The 15,669-nt window shown below is 46.3% G+C and overlaps 1 long non-coding RNA gene across 1 annotated transcript; it reads right to left on the reverse strand.

Annotated features, from left to right (window-relative positions):
- Window positions 1-7,386: 7,386 nt before the first annotated feature.
- On the reverse strand, window positions 7,387-15,323 carry Gm31529. Its single transcript, XR_379477.3, has 3 exons — window positions 14,856-15,323; window positions 12,327-12,860; window positions 7,387-8,788 (listed from the first exon to the last, which is right to left on the reverse strand). It is a non-coding gene; the product is annotated as a predicted gene, 31529 (long non-coding RNA).
- Between the last annotated feature and the right edge of the window lie 346 nt (window positions 15,324-15,669).

Below are 15,669 nucleotides of genomic sequence, written 5' to 3' on the forward strand. Positions count from 1 at the left end.
AGTATATCCGGAGGTGACTCCTGGCCTTGAAATCTGAGTATGTGGCTTCCAAGGGCCAAGTCTCTACTTACTTTTTTGGAAAATGGGACCAACGATGATGCACTCTAGCCTTACAAAGCAAGGATAATGAGATGATGGTGTAAAGACTTTGGTAGCAAGATAACTATATAAAAAGACTTTACTATCTGATAAATAGACAGTGTGCACTAACAGTGTCTCTATTTTTAATCAACCAATTAATTAACTAATTAATTAACTAATTAATTAATTATGTACCCATGGGTGTGGAAACCAGAAGGTAACTTGTAGGAGTTGGTTTTCTATTTCTGCTATGTCAGTCCCAGGGACCAAACTCAGGTTGCCAAGCTTGGCAGAAAGTACCTTTACTCACTGAGCCTTCCTACTGGCCCTTGTCTCTTGTCACTTACTGTGTATAGCAATGGGCATATTAAACTCACCTGATAATTTCTGATTGTTTCAGTGTGCCCCACACAAACCCAGGGCCTACAAGATGCTCAGCTCTGTTTTCTGGAACTTCATGGGAAAGGCAGGATTGGGTTGCTGAGCCTAGAACAGTCAGAGTTCTGGGGAGCTGGCTCCAAGAGAGGTGCTTCTGTCAAAGTCAAAAGATGGGAAGGCAGTGAAAGGAGCCTAGCCAGGTGGAGAAGTGGGTAGTCAGAGGCCAGACAGTCCGAGGACCTCTCCAGGGTGGCTCCCAAATTACTTCAGAGGGGGGTTGAGGCATGAGAGCTACATACCAGGTACATGGCCAGCGCATCACCAGCTCCTGCAGCCTGGGCTTCAGTTCTCAGTGTTCATTAAATGTTAGTTAGCTCTGTCTGTAGATGTGGCGACAACTTGTCATCCCCTAGATGCCCCCAGACTCTCAGGACTGACACTGTAGACTCTAAATATGGCAGAGCTCAGGAATGCAAAGGAAAGGGATAAATCAGATTGGCACAGTGCTGGTCATGGGAGAGCAAACCTCTTAAGCCCTTTCAGTAAGTTCCTTCTGGCTGGAGTTAAGAGGCTGGAGAGATCAGAATGACAAGATACTTGACCAAGTGTACAAATATTGACCCAGCATTGAGCTGGATAGTATTACCCCCAGGGTTATGTTAGGCCTTGCATAGTGTCCAAGTGTTACTGTTATATCTTAGAGTTACTATTATGTCCAGGTGTTACTGTTGCATCTTAGTCAGGGTTACTGTTGTGTGAGAAAGCACCATGACCAGTACCTGGTCAGTATTTCCTCCCCAAAGCGGCTTGGGGAGGAAAGTGTTTATTCAGTGTAAACATCCACGTCACTGTTCATCATCAAAGGAAGTCAGGGCAGGAACTCAAACAGGGCAGGGACCTGGAGATAACACAGAGGCCATGAAAGGGTGCTGCTTCTTACTAATTTGATTCCACAGCTTGCTCAGCCTGCTTTCTTATAGAACCCAGGACAGCCAGCCCAGGGATGGCACCACCCTCAGTGGACCCTCCCACATTAATCACTAATTAAGAAAAGGCCCTACAGGCTTGCCTACAGCCTGATCTCACAGAGGCATTGTCTCAATTAAGACCCCCTCCTTTTTGATGACTCTGGCTTGTTTCAAGTTGACATAAAGCTAGTGAGTACACACAGTACCAGACAAACAGAAGGAAAAAAGAAGAAAGGGAGGGAGGGAGGGAGGGAGGGAGGAAGGAAGGAAGGAAGGAAGGAAGGAAGGAAGGAAGGAAGGAAGGAAGAAGCAAGCCAGCGTGGTGCTTGTTGCCATGCCTGACGACCTGAGTTCAATCATCCAAACCCACATGGTAGAAAGAGACAACCGAATCTCACAAGCTGTCCTCTGACCTCCACACGTATAACATGGCATAAACCTACCCCACCCACCACAAAATAAAGACATGTGAAATAGAATTTTAAGAAGAACTGGTTAGAACCTGGAGATAATGACTCAGTAGTTAAGAGTGCTTTCTTCTCTTTCAAGGGGCCCAACTTTGGTTTCTAGTACCTATATCTGGTGGCTTACAACCAATTATAACTCCAGCTCCAAGGGATCTAATACCCTCTTCTGGCCTCTGTGGGCTTGTGTACAGACACAAAATAAGACACAGATGCATACTTATTAATAAAAATAAATAATTCCCTTAAAAAAGAATGTCAGGAAGAGAGAGAAAGAGAGAGAGAGAGAGAGAGAGAGAGAGAGAGAGAGAGAGAGAGAGAGAGAGAGAGAGAGAGAGAGAGAATGGAGCAGCTAGCTAAGAGTACCTGCCCCTGCTTCTTGTTATTGCTTTAGTCAATTCTTTATTAATTCTTTATGCCACAGATGCAATACTACCTCCTCTGCGTCTGGCCCTTAAAGCAGTCACAGCCACAAGATGTAAATAGATAGGTAAGCAGTCAGGATGAGCCAGCATACGAAGTCATGATCTAAGAGCGGGAGTGAGCAACAGGGAAAGAAACACATAGCAGGGTAGATGTGAGCAGGCTTCAGAAGTTTTCTAAGAAGACTAGGTAGGGAGGAAATGCCTTACTGAGAATATAGCATGAAGTCCTGAGTAGACGTGGCCCTGTGGCTCACTGGGGGACAGTATAAAGCAAGTGTGCAGGGCTGGGTTAGTGCCATCAACTGTTACTTAAAGCAAGCGTTTGCTCTGGGCCCATAGATTTGGCAAACATTGCACTAAACAACCAAAGCACAAGATCAGCATATAAAAATCAACTGTGCCAGGCGTGGTGGCACATGCCTTTAATCCCAGCACTCAGGAGGCAGAGGCAGGAGAATTTCTGAGTTCGAGGCCAGCCTGGTCTACAAAGTGAGGTCCAGGACAGCCAGGGCTATACAGAGAAACCCTGTCTCGGAAAAAAAAAAAAAAAAAAAAAAAAAAAACAACTATACTTGCACACGCTGGCAATGGTCAATAAAATTAAGATGGCAATCTCATTTACATTACAAGAAAGAGTGGAGTGCTTAGGAATAAATGTAACCAAGTTTATCTAAAACCCCAAAACACCAAAAGAAATTGAAGAAGACTGAAGCAAGAAGAAAGACATCCTATGTTCATGGATCAGAAGACAGTGTCCTAAGCTGGTTTACAGAGGCAATGCCAAGTCTATGAAGACCTCAACTCTTTGGATTAATTGATGAGATGATATTAATTTTTTAAATGAAAATGCAAGGAATTGCTGTAGGAATACAAAATAGAACTGATGTCTTGGAAGGCAGTTTGGTGGTCTTAAAAACCTAAACATGGGCTGGAGAGATGACTCAGTGGTTAAGAGCACTGACTGCTCTTCCAGAGGTCCTGAGTTCAATTCCCAGAAACAGCATGGTGGCTCACAAGCATATGTAATGGGATCTGATGCCCTCTTCTGGTGTGTCTGAAGACAGGAACAGTATACTCCTATACACAAAATAAATAAGTCTAAAGCGAAACTAAACATACTTTTACCACGTAACCCAGTACTTTGGCTCTTTAATATATTTCCCGGTGAACTAAAAACTTGTATGCATACCAAAAACATGTAAAGGCATGGGCCATCTGCTGCAGGTTTGTAATCTGAGCAACTGAGAAGGCAGAGTCTGGAGGGTCTTAGGCCTGCATGGACTACAGGCTGAGTTTAAAGCCAGGCCTGTCAACACAGTGAGACCCTATGTCAGAGAGTAAAAACAGAGTGACTCAGGAGCACTCTCCGCAGCTCTAGTCACCTGCATAAGACCCATACAAGTTCAAGCCAGTAAAATTCCAGCGTGAGTGAAGGAACAGCTCCCAAGATCCTCTACTGATGGGCAAACAGTGTCCCATGTGCACATGGGAAACACTAACTAGAGACAGCGACAGGCTATTCATTTTGAAAAGAAAAAAGATAAGGGAGGGATCAGGAAGGAGGTGGGGGGGACAGATGTGATTAAAAATGTATTGTACATACATATAGCAAAATATATTGTCTACGCATATGAAAATTTCAAAGAAAAATTTAAAATATTATTTAAAGCATAAAAGTAAAAAGGGTGCTGAGGTTATGGTAGAGCACTTCCCTAATTTAGTTTTCCTTAGTACCACACACACGCAAATTAGCAACAACATAAAACAAATAAAACAAAGTGGTGGCACACGCCTTTAATCCCAGCATTTGGGAGGCAGAGGCAGGCGGATTTCTGAGTTCAAGGCCAGCCTGGTCTACAGAGTGAGTTCCAGGACAGCTAGAGCTACACAGAAAAACCCTGTCTCAAAAAACAAATAAAACAAAACAAAAAACAAATAAACAAGCAAACAAGCAAACCTGTGCGTGGGTGCCTCTAGTGGTTTTCTATATAACTAAAGAAACTTCCAGGCAACCAATATATCCCTTTGGAGATAAATGGGTTAACCATAGTACAATCAGACAGTGGAATATTTGTTACTGTTCAAAAGAAGTGGTCAGGGGGCTGGAGAGATGGCTCAGGGGTTGAAAGGATCCCGGTTCAGTTCCCAGCACCCAACTTGTGGCAGCTTACAAATGTCTGTAACTCCATTTCCAAGGGATACAACACCCTCACACAGATATACATGCAAGCAAAACACCAATGCACATAAAATTCAATCAATCAGTCAGTAAAATAAATAAGATAAAATAAAAGGTGGCCAGAGAAGCTGAAGCGATGGCTCAGTGGTTAAGAGCACTTGTTGCTCTTTCAGAGGACCTGGGTTCAATTTCTAACACTTACATGGCAGTTCACAGTTGTCTGTAATTCCAGTCCAAGGGCATCTGGCATCTTCTTCTGGCCTGCATGGGCACCAGGCATGCATGTGGTACAGAGACATACACGCAGACAAGACACACATACAATCCAGACTCTTTTTTAAAAGAAGAGATCGGTGCTGGTGAAATGAGATGCTTCAGTGGGCAGAAGCGCTTCCCACCAGTCATGCTGACCTAAGTTTGATCCCCAGAACACACATGGTATAAGAAAAGAACCAACTCCAGCAAGTTGTCCTCTGACCTTGCCAGGGTATGAGGAAAACCTCCTTGCCCCATAAATCGTAAATGTTTAAAAAGTGAGCAATGAAGCTATGTAAATTCATGGGGCAATGTCTAACACACGTTGCTAAGTAAAAGAAGCCAATCTGTAAAGAGTTCAGCCTATACAATTGCAACCAGGTGACATCATTCCAATGACAGCAAAACTGTAAAGACATAAAAGGGGCAGTGTTTGAGGCTTGAGAGAAGAGTGGCATGGAGCATGGAACTTAATGTGTGCAAAACTATTCTGTATGGTACTATGATGATGGATATGCCAGTTCCCAAATTTGTTCAATGTCCAACACCAAGAGTAAGACCTTAATATGAACTATGCACTTCAGATGTGTCAGTGTAGGCTCACCAACTGTAACAAATGCACTGGCTTGGGATTTTGATGATAGGGGAGGTTGTACGCGTATGTGTAGAGGTCATATGGGAATTCTGTACTCTTTTAATTTTACTGGAGACTTGAGAATGCTCTGGGGAAAAAAAAAAGTCTGTTTAAGGGACCTAGAATAGCCAAAATTATCTTTAAAAAAAACAAAACTAAACAAACAAACAAGTTGGCAGACTCATATTTCTAGATCTCAAACCTTACCACAAGGCTGCAATAATCAAGACAGTGTAGTACCGGCATGAGAGAAGACATATGGATCAATGGGACAGAAATGAGAGTTCAGAAATGAACTCTCACATTTACAGTCTATCGATTTTCAACAGAGAGCCAAGAAAATTCAATGGGGGGAAAGAATACTCTTTTCAACATACAAGCTTGGACAACTGGCTGTCTGCAACAAAGGATGCTGGAACTCTTTCCTTGTGGCACATATAAAAATTATCTCAGTGTTGACCAAAGAGTGGAACACAAGGTTAGGGCTGGGAAAGGTCAAACTATAGGGACTGAAGCCAGACAGTGCTAGATTAATGGTAGCCTGGCTATCTAGGTCTCCACGATGGTCACTGTAATCCTTTACCCGGGACTCTTGAGGTTGGCAACTGTCAATAACAGATGCTGAGGTACTCCACTGAGGTAGGCCATGCCTGGTTTCCCACCCCTCCTTCAGTTTATCGGTTTTGAAAGTTGGTGAGACTTTGGTGTAAACTTTCAGGAGGGATGATTTTGCAGAGGGTATCACTCTCCCTACAGAACACAAGAGCAGTGATATCCCATAAGGCCTCCTTGTCATCTGCAGAAACATCAGCCTGAAATAACGGAGAACAGTAGGGACAAAATTATTTGTAACGGGCTCTTTGACAAAATGGCCTCGGTTTGCCTATCTCCCATCAGAGTTAGGGTTAGGTTTTTCACCCCTTAACCCTGGACTAACTTCTTGGCTAGCACTGGCCAAGGAGATGCTGTGGTAGGTGTGGTCATGCATAAGCTTCTAGTGCAGACTGAAGAGAGCTATTCCACTAGCTCCCACAAAGGGCATGAGCTTAGGCAGGCCCACTGCAGGAAGAAAAACTATGAGATAAGGGTCTTAGGGGGCTGGAGAGATGGCTCAGTAGTTAAGAGAACAAGATGCACTTCCAGAGGACCTAGACTCAGTTCCCAGCATCCACATGGCTCCTCACAACTGTCTGAAACTCCAGTTCCAGGGGATGTGGCACTCTCTTCGAGCCTCTGCTGTCACCAGAACACATGCAGGGCACATATATACATGCAGGCAAAACACTCATATTTATAAAATAAAAATAAATAAATCTGTAAGAAAACTCTAAACTAGAGTCCTCCTACATGAGAGCCACAACCATTCTTCCAACTGACCACAGGCCTGTGAATAAGTCCACCTGGGAGTCGGCCCAGCCCAAGGCTGCCCTTGTAGACTGTGAGCAGAATTAATGCCCCTTTAAGACACTAAGTTTAGGGGCTGTCAGATAACTATTATTTATAGTTTCAAAAAAAACTAATATACAGAATTGGAGCTAACCCAGATGACCATTGATAGCGGTCCAGCAGGACAGCGGAGCACCCCACCGCCATTACAAACTTCGTTCGATCTGAGTAGACCGACCTAGAAGTCCATGATATATTGGTGAGGGATAAAGCAAGTGGCTGATCAATATGTAAGCCATGACCCCATTTTGATTCTAAAAAAGTCTCTCTGTGTAAATATATAGAATAGATCTACCTTGGCCCAAGTTGGCAGGGATACGTGATAGACTTCTCAGAGGTTGCCTCTGGGGGAGACAAGAAAATTTGGTGGGTTTGCCTTTCCTGTTTTCCTTTTAATAGTTTTCATTAATTTTTAAAAATTGGCATACCAAGTAATGGGTTTCTTTTTGGCATTTCCATACAGGCTCTTTCTGTGTCCTCTGTCCCCTACTACTGCCCTGCGGTAACCCCTTCTGGTTCACGTCACACACATTCTATCATCCCTTCTTTGCACCTGTTTTTTTTTTTTTTTTTTTTTAAGTGCTAACAAGCTTGATGTTTCTGGTGGCAGTGTTTGTGGAAACTGAGGCACAGCTGACACCTGTACCCTGAGCATCTCATTCCCACAGAGACACCCCCAAAAGGACTTTTAATGGCTCTGTGTCACTCGTGGTCCTCAGCCCTGGGTGTTAGGGCAGGGAGAATTTTGGGAGAATCAAATCTCTCATGGCACAGATTTAGAGAAACTGACACACAGGAGATACACGGACTTACAGAAGAGTTCTGTGAGACCTCGGTGGGGTGATGCAACACGCAGGTCCCTGTTCTCAGGAGTCCAAGGTTAGCCCAGACACTGCTGCTCCCATTTTCTTCAGAGTGACCTAAAGGATCATCCAAGCTCTCTCTGTTGGAGCGATGGGGGAGGGGCTGCATGGAGGAGTGGAAGGGCCAGAGCCCAAGGAGGAGGGGTGGGCATGTGTGCCAGCCTCAGCCTGGAGCCTTTGGCAGCAGTAGATAAAAAGCAAGAATAATAAAGGAAAGAGAGCAAAATGTCACACATGCTCTGCTGCCATTAGCCGCTAGAGAAGGGAAATATCCCATAATTAGGCCAGCCTTTTGTTTGCTTTTGTAGAGGGGAGGATGAGGAGGACGGCTGTGGGTGGGAGACTGTCCCTCTGGGGGCGCAAACATCTTAGGGCCACGGCTCAGTGACCTACACCTCCCCACCCCTGTTCCTGGGTCTGATGTGACTTGTGACTGGGAAGGGTAGGTAGAAATGAGGACAGGGGAGGGATGGAACTCCACCCCTTGGAAAGCCTGCACGCGCAGCTCCGAGGCCTCCCTGCTAAACCACTGAGCCGTTGTTTGTTTATATTTCTCTCATTATTATCCAAGTCACAGAAACACCCGGGTAATAGCTGTAAAATTACACACTCGCAGCTAATTCGGGTACGACTCTTGGCATAGCAGCCGCGTTTTAAGGAGAAATAAACAAGGCCTGAAATAAAAGTCGGCAGGAATACAAATCTACAGCAATAAGCAAGGAACATCCCTCAGGACGCATGTGCGTGTCGTTGCCCCCGCCCCCCCATCCTCATGCACAAGTGTGCATGACAGGCACTAGGCTTTTTTTCCATCGCCTCTGCTGCCTGCAGGGCTGCCCCAGGGCCCCTTTCCATAGCTTGGCTCCCTGTAGCCAGGTTCTGGATTGGGCTAGCCTTGTCTTTAGAGAACCAGGCTGCCGTTCCCATCTTGATTCCAACCCCCTCCTGTGGGTGGAGTACCTGTAGTCTTCCCTCTTGACTAGGGAGAGAAGGTAAGCTAACCACTAGCTTACCACTCATTCCTTCAGTCATTTCATGAGCAGCTACTTGCATAGTGATCAGTAAAACACAGCAGTTGATTCTTAGGACTGACATCTGGTGCAAGAGACAGAGAACAGAAAAAGAAACACAAGAATAAACATACAAATAAAGTAAACAGGAGACTATGCACTAAATGGTAAGCCACTTGATTGGCTAGAAAGACATGCAGCCAAAACCACAAGCTGCCTAATGCTGGATAGTCAGCCAGGACAGCCGTTTCTCAAGGTGACTTAAAGGAATCCAGATTTGATCCTCTTTTATTGACCATGAATATGATTTGCTTATGAACTTGAGATCTGGGTTCCATAAATGGATAGCTCAATACCGATTTGAATTATTTAAAAGTGGGGCCTGGAGAGACGGCTCAACAGTTAAGAGCACTGGCTGCTCTTGCAGAGGACCCCAGGTTCAGTTCCTAGCACCCATGTGGTGCTCATAACCTTTCATAACTCCAGTTCCAAGGGATCTGATCCCTGTTTTTGGCTCCATGGGCACCAGGCATGCACATGGTGCACAAACATACATGTAGACAAACCATGAACACACATAAAATAAACCTTTACATGTCTTAAAAATGCTTTATAATATCCCTTTGTTAGATGCCTGTAATAGCCACAAAAAGCCTTTACAAAAGAGAAAAAGAATAAATACACTATAGGTTAGGGTAAGTGCTCTAAAGGAAAAGAACAACACAGACTGGGAGGGAAGCATTCTGATGGGGGTTTTAGAAATGCCTGAGCGGAGGTTGGAGAGTCAAGCTGAGGGAACATGTGAGCAGGAGGCAGGAGGACCAGTGCTGCTCTGGGAGCTGGGGCTGGGTATGAACTGGCCTGGAGAGACACACAGGTTCCTGGGAGCCTGGGAGGGTGGGAGGAGTCAAAAAAAGAGAGCAGTAGAGGGAGATCCGATTCTGGGTTGGTGGGGAGGGGGAAGGAGCCTCTCTGCATGGCTAGGGGGCGAGGTCATAGAAGAGAATGGAGTACAAGAAAGCAGGACCTGCTGCTGTTGTCCTGGAAGGTGCTCCCCTGGCCTCAGGAAGGACAGTCATAGCGTAGGCAGGGATCCGGGAACAGGCAAAGGCAGGTAGGACTTGGGCATGGGGGGGTGCAGGAACGTGGGGTGTTCGGGTGTTAGTGGAGATGCATTTCCTATAATTACCAACCTAAAGGACAGGCAACTTTAGGACATGAGACACAAAAGGCACCTGAAGACATGAGAATTGTCAAGGTTGCCTGAGCAGGGAGAAGAGTCACTTTGAGACTGAATGCAACCCTGTGACATCACTAGCAAGAGTCAAAGTTCCTGTCACAGGCAATCTGGAGGATGAAACAGGAGTGTCCTGTTCACCCTGACAGGTCTCACTCAGTTCTGTCCGGGCTCTTCTGTGTAGACACTGTCTGACTGTGACCCCACCTGTGAGAAGCTGAGGCAGAGGTGACTCAGTCTACCCATGTTGTGACTACTCTGGGGACTATTCAAAGCCAAGTATCTGTGGTCTGGGATGTTTGGGGGAGTATAATCCACATCATAGATGGGACCCCAAAGGGACTCATAGAACTTACCCAAAGGTGAGAGAGCTGGCGTGACAGGGTAGGAGCAGGAGGGGGCAAGAAGAGGAAATTGTGTGCTTAGAGCTCAAAGGAAACAGGAGGCAGCCAAGGAGGTGGATGGGCAAAGAGAGGCTGCATATCCCTTCCAGCACTACTAGGCTCCGGGAACTAATTAGCATAGATCAATGCCGGCCTAGAGCCTCTGGCTGAATCCACCATCCACACCATAGAATGTGAGGGGGTATGTAGGAAGAGTGTGTGCTTGAAGGACACTGAAGGAAACTGCCCCCCTCTTCTTCTTAAGAAACCAGGAGCACAGATGGAGCTAGGAACAGGACAGGGTTTATCAGGATCCCCAACTCTGTTTACCAAGGGGCTCTCTGTCTGAAGATTCTCAAGCCCTGGGAGGTGGCTAAGCCTTCTAACTCTAAACCTACCTGCACCCACTGTTTGTCCAGTGTGTGTTGGAGGACATAAATCTTGTGCATAAATTAAAGTACACTGTAAAAATACGCCCACGTTGAGTGTGGCAGCAAGGAGGTGCCTGGAGAGATGGCTCGGCAACCAAAAGCACTGGCTTCTCTCCCAGAGGACCCAGGATTGACTCCCAGCACCCACATAATGGTTTACAGCCACCCATGACTCCAGCTCCAGGGAATTAGATACCTTGGACCTCTGTGGGCACCAGGCACACAGGCAAAATACTCATACAAATAAAAGAAAATAAGCAAATCCTTAAAATAAAAAATAACCCTAAACATACAGAACATCTTTGATGTGTTCGTGTGTCACAAGTACAGATGTGAGCTTGTGAGCACAGCCCCTCTGTTCTCATGCTCCTGCAGCCAAACCTGTAGCCACTATCCTGGGGTTGAGTTCTGGGGGCCTCAGAATAACAGCCCCTCCCCAAGCTTTCTTCATTTTGATTGGTCTGTTCAGAAAGCCTGGTGCGCACAGTAGCCATTTGAGAGCTTGGGTGATGTTGAGGAAGAGATCTGAGGTTCCCCTCAGACCTGAAGAGGAAAAGATCCCTGAACACTGGGAGCTGTGTCCATGTTGGCTCAAGGCCACTGAGGGAGGCACCACTTCAGCAACACCCAGCTGAGGCCACTTCTGAGGTCACCTCAGCACCATGGTAGGGCCTGAAAACCTCCTCCTCTACCCTCCATGACCCGTCACCGTTCCCTGTGTGGAACACACAGACCCTGACCCACATAGGCTCAGCATCATTTAACAGCTATGTTTATATGAGCTGTGGGCATCTCAGAGCTCACAGGGATGCAGGGAGAGATGTATAAACAATCACAACTGAACACTGACACAGTAGTTGGTGTAGACAGCTGGGTGGAGTCCAATTTCCTATATTGTCCAGATTTTTTTGATATATATATATATATATATATATATATATATATATATGGACTTGGAAGATGGTGGCTCAGGAGCGGTTTAAACCTTTTATTTACTATTTTGAAAAGAGAACACATTTATATGTTTTAAAAAAAATTTAACAAGACAGTCCAGAATAAAGTAAGAAATCGTTCCCATCCCCCTCCCCCCCCCCCAGCCACTCCTTCCCAGTCTAATCCTGCTTTGACTTCCAGTGAAGACAAACATGCACAGACTCTGAATGGATGACTAGATAACTTTGGGGATCTTGTGGTGCAGGGGAGGGCCCAGCCTTCTGTCCCTGCCCACCCTCAGATCCAGGGTTGCAGCCATACCAAGATGATAATCGATAGGACACTTTCAAATATTTATGAAACCCCGGTGTATTTTCTCAGTCTGGAGTTGTAGGCTTTCATGGAACTTGGCATTAGAAACTAGAAGGTCAATATTTTCCCTGGGCCACTCATGACTGGTGAGATGTAAGCCTTCTTGGCTTGCCTCTGGCCCTTTGGGCCTGGCTGCTCCTACCCTGTCAGCTTCTTGCTGATGGTTCTTGAATTTTCTGCCGTGGAAAACTGGTAAGAAAAGGACACAGAGAGGCCAAAGCTCTCCATGGGAGCTTTAGAGTGGGCAGAAGCGCTGCGCAGACTCACTGTGGGGATTTGGAGAAGTCAGTTTCCTTTCTTGAGCCTGTCAGCCATCCTCAGAGTGGGAAGTTAGGCCAGTCCCCGAGCTCCTTCCGAGGTTTCCACAGAGCTCTCTGAGTGCAAGTCCTCACTGTCTTCTCCAACTCGCCCGTCCACAAGGCAGTACTGAATTGGGCTGTCTTCCTCCGGGAGTTGAAACAAGCTCCTGCTTGTTTCTGGAGCCGTTTCCAAGTTGCCGAGGAAGCTGTGGCCGAAGAGCCCAGGCATCCTTAGACCTTCTCCCCACTTCGTGGCTTCTTGCTGGGGCCCAAGGGAACGGATGTTACAAAGCTGATGGTATCCAGTCTGATCAGGATTGAGAGATGGCCACCCGCTCAGCTGATGGAAGGTTGTGGAAATCAAGCTGACAGTTCCATAACCCCGAGGGCAGAGCCAGGGCAGCCAAGACCAAATGAGCTTGGCTGTGATGGGGCAGAGGAGGGGCAGCCCGGGAGAGCCAGGCAGAACGAACCGCAAGGGTCTTCCTCACCCCTATGTAGCCTGTGTGGAGCGGAGACAGTATTTAATTTTGTATAATTGAAAAGTATTTGAAGATTACTATGCTTATTATTTTCACCACAAAACTCAAGCAGTGTACCGCCTTACCATACGGGTCCCCTTCCCTCTGAGCCTGCTCACTCCTATTGTTAACTCTGAGCTGGCTATCTCTCTGACCCTTCCACCCAATGCATGGTGAGCCATGTATTGAGAGTGAGACAGAGCTGCGCTTTGGTGTTTTGTTTTGTTTTTACTTTTGAGACAGGGTGTTACTGCGCAGACCCTGTCTAGGTTGGCCGGAAATTCATAGAGATCTCTGCTTCTACCTCTCTGGAATGCTGGGATTAAAGGCATGTGCTACCATGCCTGGCCCAAACTGTGTTCTTTTTAAATGACTTAAATAGGATTCTACTTCATAGAACTCATTCTGGAATTTACTTTTCCCAGTAAGTGTGGAGGAATCTTGCCATGTTAGAAACTGATCTTTACTCCGTTAGCTGCTTCAAGGTACTTCTTAGTTCTTCAAACAGTTCCTTTACTGATGGGAGATGGGCAGCTTCTGGTATTCTTTTATTATACAAAAGATTCCTGGGAATATCTTTTGTATACGTGTTCTTGTTTGTGTGTGTTTATGAGTGTGTGGATGCAAGTTGAGACCAGAGCCTTGGATGGTGTTGCTCCAGACCTGCATCTGTGCACACATGTGTGCAATCCAGTTTAATGTGTTTGCCTCTGTTACACTCTACCTCTTTTTTTTTTTTTCAGGCAGAGTCTCTCACTGAGCCCAAAGCTCACTGATTGGCTGAGTTGGCTGTCCAGGGAGTCCCAGACATCAGCAAGAAGCAGTAGGAACTGGCATTGTAGTCTTCAGCATTGGAGCCTAGGCTACAGCTCCAAGCTTTGAGATCAAGACACAGGTGGCAGAATGGTCAGGGATCCTAGGGCCTCTCCACCTTGTGCTTTTATCTGTTAATATTAGGAATTTCTTCCAGAAATTCAAAAGTGTCTGTGGCCCTATGAGAGATTTAAAGCCTGGCAGAGTCTCCAAGTGCAACGAGGAGATTCAGGACCAAGGGTTCAAACCTTACCTCTACCCTGAGTTTGTCTTCATCTGTACTCTAAGAGACTGGGCCTGAATATCCCCAATGGTCTCCTACTTATACCCAACTTAGGCTCAGGAAAAGTACTTCTGGAAGGTCCCTAGGTTCCCAGGGACAGAGAAAAAAGAGTTGAATACCCAGGAGCAGGAGATGTTGCAAGAAGAGGGTGGTCTAAGGTCAAGGAAGTCTCTTGTCTTCTATTACTATACAAATAGAACTTAGACTAGAGGAGGCAAGGAGTATTAAGACACGAAGAGCCCTGGAAAAGCTGTTCAGGCCTGGGCAACGGAGACTCCTCTGTAGCCCTCTCTCAGGCTCTACATCCAAGTGGCCCATAGAGGGTGATAGAGGAAGGAAGACTCATCTTATTTCTAGAGAACTCTTTCCAGACCTCATGAACAAACTTCAGATCAAGCTACTAGACTTGTGCTGTAGAATTCAAGAAGAAAGCAGCCTTGGAAGCTACAGCAGTCTATGAATGAGACTTTTAAATTGGCCAGTGGCTTTATGGTTACAGTCAAGATGGGCCTCCTGGAGGAGAAGGGAGTCTGAGCTGAGTGGGTCTCTTATAGATTTGTGCCCTGGTAACAGGTATAACTGGGTAGGGCTCTACCACCTCATCTATCAGATGGGCAGCCATGAGTAACTGACTTGGCATCTCTGCTCTCTGGTCCAGTTGTGAAATGGGAGTAATAATAGATGCTGACCTAGAGGGTTGTGGTGAAGATGCTAAATGTTTATAATGGCACCTGGCACATGGTGCACACTCAACAAAGACGGACCTTTTCTGTTACTATTTCCATCACTGTGCTGAAAGGATGGTAGACTGTGAAGAGGAAGGGGTGGGCTGCTCAGCCAGCTGTGAGGGGCACTGGAAGCATCCAGAAGGAGGATTTACCTTTTTTGTGCACAGGGGGATGACCTTGTACTTTCAAGATGATGATCGCAGAGCCCCAGTTCTGATGCCTGTATCCTAGGGAACAAATGTTATGAGCCCTAAGTTCTATAAAGACCAGGACCCAAATGGTAGAATTCCAGATGCAGCTGCAGAATTAAGGAAGTTGTGTGAGGCTGGGGTTGGAAGCCAGGAGATGCTGCTATTGCCACCATGTAGAAGGGCAACTCTTCTGGCAGGTGAGTGCAGTCTTCAGCCTTGTCAACCACAGATCTCTAGAGGTGGGGCTGGTGTTTTTCCGGGTCCAGGTCTCTATTTCCTCATCTGTAACATGGGAAGGGAAGGTAGATCAGGTTACCAGAGAGTCCTGACTGTGTAGCCACTCTGCGGAGAAAAAAATCAGCTATGGAAGGAGAGTTGGAGGGTCCAGGAGGGACAGGTAAGCGGCAGACTTGAATAAGGCAGACCCTGTGCTCCCCCCCCCCACTAGCAGAGGTGACAGCTCCCCTACTTCCGAAGCAGAGGCTGACTGACTGATGAGGAGGCTCCGGAGCTAGCCTGTCAGAGAGTGCCCCCTGCCACCTTTGCATGGCTAATTTGCATAACATTTGCACAAATCTGCATAATTTAGGAAGCAGCTAGTTCTCCTCTTGGGCAGTCAGCTCTCTGTGATTTTATGAGCTTTGAAGTAGCCCTTTCTTCTTCTGCCCACTCCCCCTCTGTTTTCCTTTCTTCTGCATCTGGCCTGTCAGGTCCTGTTGCCTCTGCCCACCTCTCTGGGGTGGTAGGTTGGACCTCTAAGGCTTTTTCAGTCCCC

The sequence above is a fragment of the Mus musculus genome, chromosome 9 (genome assembly GCF_000001635.26).
Source record: "Mus musculus strain C57BL/6J chromosome 9, GRCm38.p6 C57BL/6J".
NCBI classification, from domain to species: domain Eukaryota; kingdom Metazoa; phylum Chordata; class Mammalia; order Rodentia; family Muridae; genus Mus; species Mus musculus.